The sequence below is a fragment of the Belonocnema kinseyi genome, chromosome 8 (assembly GCF_010883055.1).
Source record: "Belonocnema kinseyi isolate 2016_QV_RU_SX_M_011 chromosome 8, B_treatae_v1, whole genome shotgun sequence".
NCBI classification, from domain to species: Eukaryota; Metazoa; Arthropoda; class Insecta; order Hymenoptera; family Cynipidae; genus Belonocnema; species Belonocnema kinseyi.
The window spans coordinates 40,908,078-40,914,077 of record NC_046664.1 but is presented as its reverse complement, the minus strand read 5'-3'; positions in this window follow the sequence as shown (position 1 = coordinate 40,914,077).

Sequence of the window (6,000 nt, the reverse complement as noted above, 5' to 3'; positions counted from 1 at the left end):
TAATTCATTTTACTATTAATTTGTATGCTACGTGACTCATTCCTCATTCTAAAAGTCGCAAATTAATCAATTTCACTAGAATTAGAATCTATGATGTACATAAAAAATTAATCATATACTTTGTTACATTCAAAGAAAATAGGGAAATATTCTTTATTGCAGAATTCAATTATTCATGAATATTGGAAATTTTGAGCTCTTGTCTTATATTGTGAGTTTCTATAAGATAGAAGGGAATTGTAATTTTTAGCTTAATAGAGTGTTCAGTAGCTTATTAATTTAGTTATCATTTAATAATAAGGATAATATTTACAAATTTAAAATAGCGATTACCACTATTTTTCAAAAATAGAATATTACAAAAAATGTATTAAAAAAATCACCAGATTCCTTTTCAGAATGATAAAAAATGTATGAATTTTTTAAATACAGTCTTTCCGGAACGACTGTAAGTATCTAGGATTTTTTTATTCCAAACAAATGTTTTCTTGGAAGAAAGTTATTAAATATATTAAATGTATAAAACATTGTTCAGATAAAAGTTGAAACATTTAGACAAGTTCTAAAAAAACTTATTTTACTTTTTTTTGACAACTTCAATCGATTACAAGAAACACTCAAAAATTATATTTAAAAATATCCTGGACTTAGGAATGGCTTATCCTACATAAACTGGTTAGGGTGCTTTTTCATATTAGCATAATTTTTTTTTAATATTGTGAAAAATAAATAGCTGGCGTTTTCCATCCTATTAGCTTCATAGGTGCTTAGCCATTTTTTAAAATTAAAAAACATTTGGTTTGGCAACATGACAAATTTTAAATTTTTATCATTTTCATGATTTTTTATGAAAGAGTTGCATATCTTCACAACTAAAGAGTTTTTTCAGTAACAGAATTAACAGGATTTTCAAAAGTGCTACAAATACCGCCACAATATAAAAAAATAATAAATGAGACCTGCTGATGTAGTTTGAAATAAATTTATTCTAATATTTACGAAATTCTGAAACTGACCATTTTTCATTTTTTCAATGATTTTAATTTGGGACCTTATTACTTTCTTTGAAGAAGAGAACATTCTAATCACATTCAAGAAAATGATTCAATTTTAGATCTTTTAATCTATCTTTCCTTTCCGATGAAGCTAAAAATTTATCAAAATATTCGTCTCGTGTAATTTTTACCAAATACTGGAAAAAGCTCAAAATTTCAGTTATTCAAAAAAAAAAAAAAACTTAATAAACCCTAGTTAAGGTTATTAAAATTGATTGTGTTTTTTCCTCTTAAACATTTTTTACAATTCAACATATTTACTCACCATTTACATTTCATGTCATTTTAGTTGTGTCAAAACATGAATAAGGATTTTAAACGTGACAAAATACCTCACATTTATGCGCACATGCCTGTGTGTTCACACATATCTACATATATTTATATTTTGAACCTATGCACCCTTCATCGTATAATAATAAAAATTAAGAATATTCTTTTCTATATTTTCTCCTAAGTCTTTATTTAATGAGGCTGCAGATTTTTGTAATATTTAATTATAATTAAAGAAACTTTTCTGGACTTACAGTGCCGAAAATATTTGGGGGACTACACAATTGTTGTTTATTCAACCAGAGAATATGGTTATTATATATTTGTCTGGAGATCGTGCAAAAACTACGTCACGCTATTTGGAACTTTTTTTAGCCCCTTTCCTTCTGCGGCATCGTTCAGCACATAAAAATTTAAATTTTAAACAGTGTGACGTCACAGATGCGAACACCCCCACCCCCTTTAAAGCCGACATTTTTTTCGATTTTATTTCAAGAATGCCTAAAAGAAAACGAAAAACATACAAATATATTTGAAGCAAAGTTGAATTTTTAAGAAAATGGGATGACTTTTAATTTTAAAAATTTGAATTTTTAACCAAATAATTGATTTTTCCACCTGAAGTGATAAATTTTCAACTTAATAGTTGAAATTGATTAAAAACAATTAATTTTTAACCAAAAATAGTTACATTTTTATTAAAAAAGTTAAATTTTCAAGTAAATAAAACACATTTTTCAAAAAATGTATACCTGAAAGATATTGGTGACAGAATCTATGTACGGGTCTGAGTGATCCATAATAAGCTCCAAGAGTTAAGCAAAAATTTTGTATTTTTAACAAAATATTTAAATTTTCAAGTAAATAGTGGGGTTTTTGACCAAATAGTTGAATTCTCATAAAAAGATGAAATTTTGAACGAAAGAGATGAATTTTAAAATAAAGAAGATTGATTTTCAACTAACAAGATGAATTTTTTACCAGAACGATGCATTGTTTATGAAAGACATGTATTTTCAAACGAATCGTTGAATTTTTTTACAAAATCCATGAATCTATTAATATATTGCTGAATTTTTAGTTAAAAAAAGAACAATTCTCAACCAAACATGAAAATGTTACATTTTCAGTTAAAAAAAATTAATTTTCAGCAAAAAAAAGACGGATTTTCAACAAAAGAGATAAACCTTCAAACCAAACCATTAATTTTTAACAAAGTAGTAGTTGCAGTTTCCATCCAAAAAAACGAATTTTCTATTTGAAATACAAATTGTCAACAAAACAGATATATTTTAAAAAACAATGTTACATTTTTGACAAAAAATTGATTTATAACAAAAAAAGTTTAATTTCAAACAAAATAATTCAATTTTCAACAAAATACTTCAATTTGTAACAAATACTGGAATTTGTTACCGCATAATTTGTTTAATTTTTAATCAAAAAACATTAATTCTTAGTAATAAATATAATAGTTGATGTTTAAAAAAAGATTTTAAATTTTAATAAAAAATAGTCGAATTTCATAAAAAAGATGAATTTTTAACGAAAAATGTAACAGTTCATAAATAAAAAAATGCATTCTCATATTAAAAAAATTGAATTTATCCAAAAAAGATATATTTCCAACGGAATAGTTACATTTTTAATTGAAGAGGTGAATATTTAAATAATTTAAAAAAAATAGTTCTACTTGAAACCAAGTTGTTGGATTTCCAATGTAAAAGATGAATTTTCTCTAAAAAAATATAAATTTACAGCCTAATATATAATTTTTTCGATCAAATTGGCTAATCCTTAACTAAAAATTATCAATTTTCAACCAATAATGGAATAGTTAAATTCTTAGTTAGAAAAAATTAACTTTTAGACAAAAAGCAACGAATTTTCAACAACATGGTTAAATATTCAACCAAAAAATGACTGTTTTGCAAAATAGTTCAATTTTCAACCAAAATATAGGAATTCCTAAGTCAAAATTTAATAGTTAAATTTTCAAATGAAAGAAATTAATTTCAATTAAATAGTTTAACATCAACCAAATAGTAGAATTTTTAATCAAAGAGATTAATTTTCAAGCAAAAATATAACAGTAGACATTTCAGTAAAGAAGAATGAACTTTAAACTAAAAGCAATTGGATTTTCTTATTAAATAAAAATAAAATTGAAGTATATTTTGTAATTTTCATATTGACTCAGTTCGCATCTAATCGAAGAAACGAGCAAATGGCAAAGTTTCTTGAAAACAAGGGGAAAAAGAGGAATTCTTTTAAAAAAGGGGCAAATGAGGGAATCGGAGAAACAGATGATTTGGAGATGCCTTACTTGTAAATTAAAGTGACTAATTTTCATGTTTTCAAGCATTTAAACAAATTGTTATTCACATTTATATTTTCCATGTATGTTGTCACATTTCTTGCCCCCCCCCCCCACCTGGCAGAGTGACGTACTTTTTGAACGCCCTGCTTTGAGAATAAAAACTTTGTTCGATCAATGAAATAATTTATTGAATCAACCAAAATTTGGTTGGTTATTTGGTTCAAGAATTATTTTCTGAATGTAGCCGACTCCAATGATATGAATAACACATAAGTTTGTGGTATCTTTTAAACTATGTTTTTACATGAGATAAAGATGAATAAATGTTTATCGAAGTTTTTAATAATAAAGTTTTAAATTTAGAGGTACGCCCGCATACTTGTTCTAATTAGTTTATATACGTAAAAGGTACACAGATATACAGATAACAATCCACAAACTTCGTGACAGGTTTTTTCCCTATATTTTGACTTCGCTAAACAGTCTTCTTTGTGATAACTATATACTAAGTTTATGAAAAATAATTTACAGTAAAAATTCAAGAAAAATTATGTACATGAGCATTGTAACTTTATATGAGTGTAAAGTAATAGATACAATTATAGTAATTCTTTGATGATGGACTTTTCGAGTATTGGTTACAGAAAGAATTTTTTTAAACTGATGAGCTGAAGCGTTTAATGAAACATTAACTCTTTTTACAAATGTACAATCCTTTTCCTTTATTTTTAGGTGATAGTTTCAATTTAAGTTTTTAAATGATTCAGGAAAATTATTTGTATACTTTATGTTGTACTAAAATTCATTGTGATTCCGAAAAAGTTTTCTATTGGGAATAGACAATTTTCTAATACTTTTTGAGAAACAAACCAAATTGTGGGAAAAAGTACGGCAAATAATAAAACTATTGAGATAAAGAAAAAAATATTAAATTATCATCTGTTGGATAATTAATTAAGAATCTGCATAACCTATCGTTTTGAATGCCACTTTTTCTTTCTCTGTATTTCGGCGATATGAATAAGGAAAAATCTTTAGTTGTATCGAAAAAAGAATTAGATTGGAAAACAATTGAACACTACCCACGGATTGTATTGGACTACAAGCTGGTGCGTGATTAAAAATTAGCCGTATTGTTGAAAGGTGATAGCATCATACAGAATAAAGATCACAAAATATTTTTTTAATCGTTAAAAAGCTGATTCAATTATGCGTTCATTTAGTCCTAATTCAAATGATTTAAATTTGTAAACATTGAAATATTGTACACATGTGATATTAAGGATTTGTCTTTCGATTGAGCATTGAGCGTTGAAAAATATTCACGGGTTTTCCTAGAATTGAAGTTCAAGCACAAAATTCTTTAAAAATCCGAATTTTATTTCATTTTTTCTCTCTCAAGTTAAACTTAATATGGACGAGAAAAAATTATATAGCGCACGTTTAGCGAAGAATTTAATCAACTCTTCAACGGGTTGACAATTTTTTAATCTATATTTTTGCCACCGCTATCATCTTACAAAGTTAAAGCTAATTTCTAACAGGTCACCTGGTTAGTGAATCCGATACTATCTATCGTACAGTGCGAAAAAAAAATTTTCTGGGTAAATTAGTCCAGAGCTTACAATATTTATCCGACTTATACATTTTTTTTATAATTAAATTTGAATAAATTACAAAGAAATTTGTGAGAGCCCATTTTTGGATTTGTTTTCATTACATTTGAATAAGCGCAAAGTTGGCATTAAGAAAATATTTATATAAGGAACCGAATTTTTTGCAATAACTTATATTTCAGCAAAAACTCATGAAATTGTTAAAGGCAAACCTCAAAAGTAATATCGCGCATTCCGCAACGTTCAAAATTTTTTATTTATTTTTATATCAACAAACTAATGCGCGAAAGTGCTACTTATAGATTAAAAACACTTGGAGACTTTATTCTTTTTATTTTTTGTTTGGCATATACGTAAAAACAATTCTTAATGTTAACGGAATCAATTTTGAATTACTTGTAAGCATCTTTTGCTGATAAAAATTTAACTTACAGAAGTACTTGTTTATTTTATAAACAATTTTATGAAAGAATTTTCAATTCGACTACTTACTGGCAAATGGAATTCTTTCTTTTTTCACGAAATCGACAGTAATACAGAAAGGATCATATTTATCATGACATTTTGTAAGGCAAGAATATTTGTTATTTATTTAAATATATTTCATGAAAAAATAAAAAATTTTGTCAGTTTTCAACTAGCTTATTTCGGGGTTTCAAACAAATCAATTAAAATTTTGTTGGAACAATCCTTCTCTTATTATATTCCTCATTAATAATCATTAGTTGTTCAATTT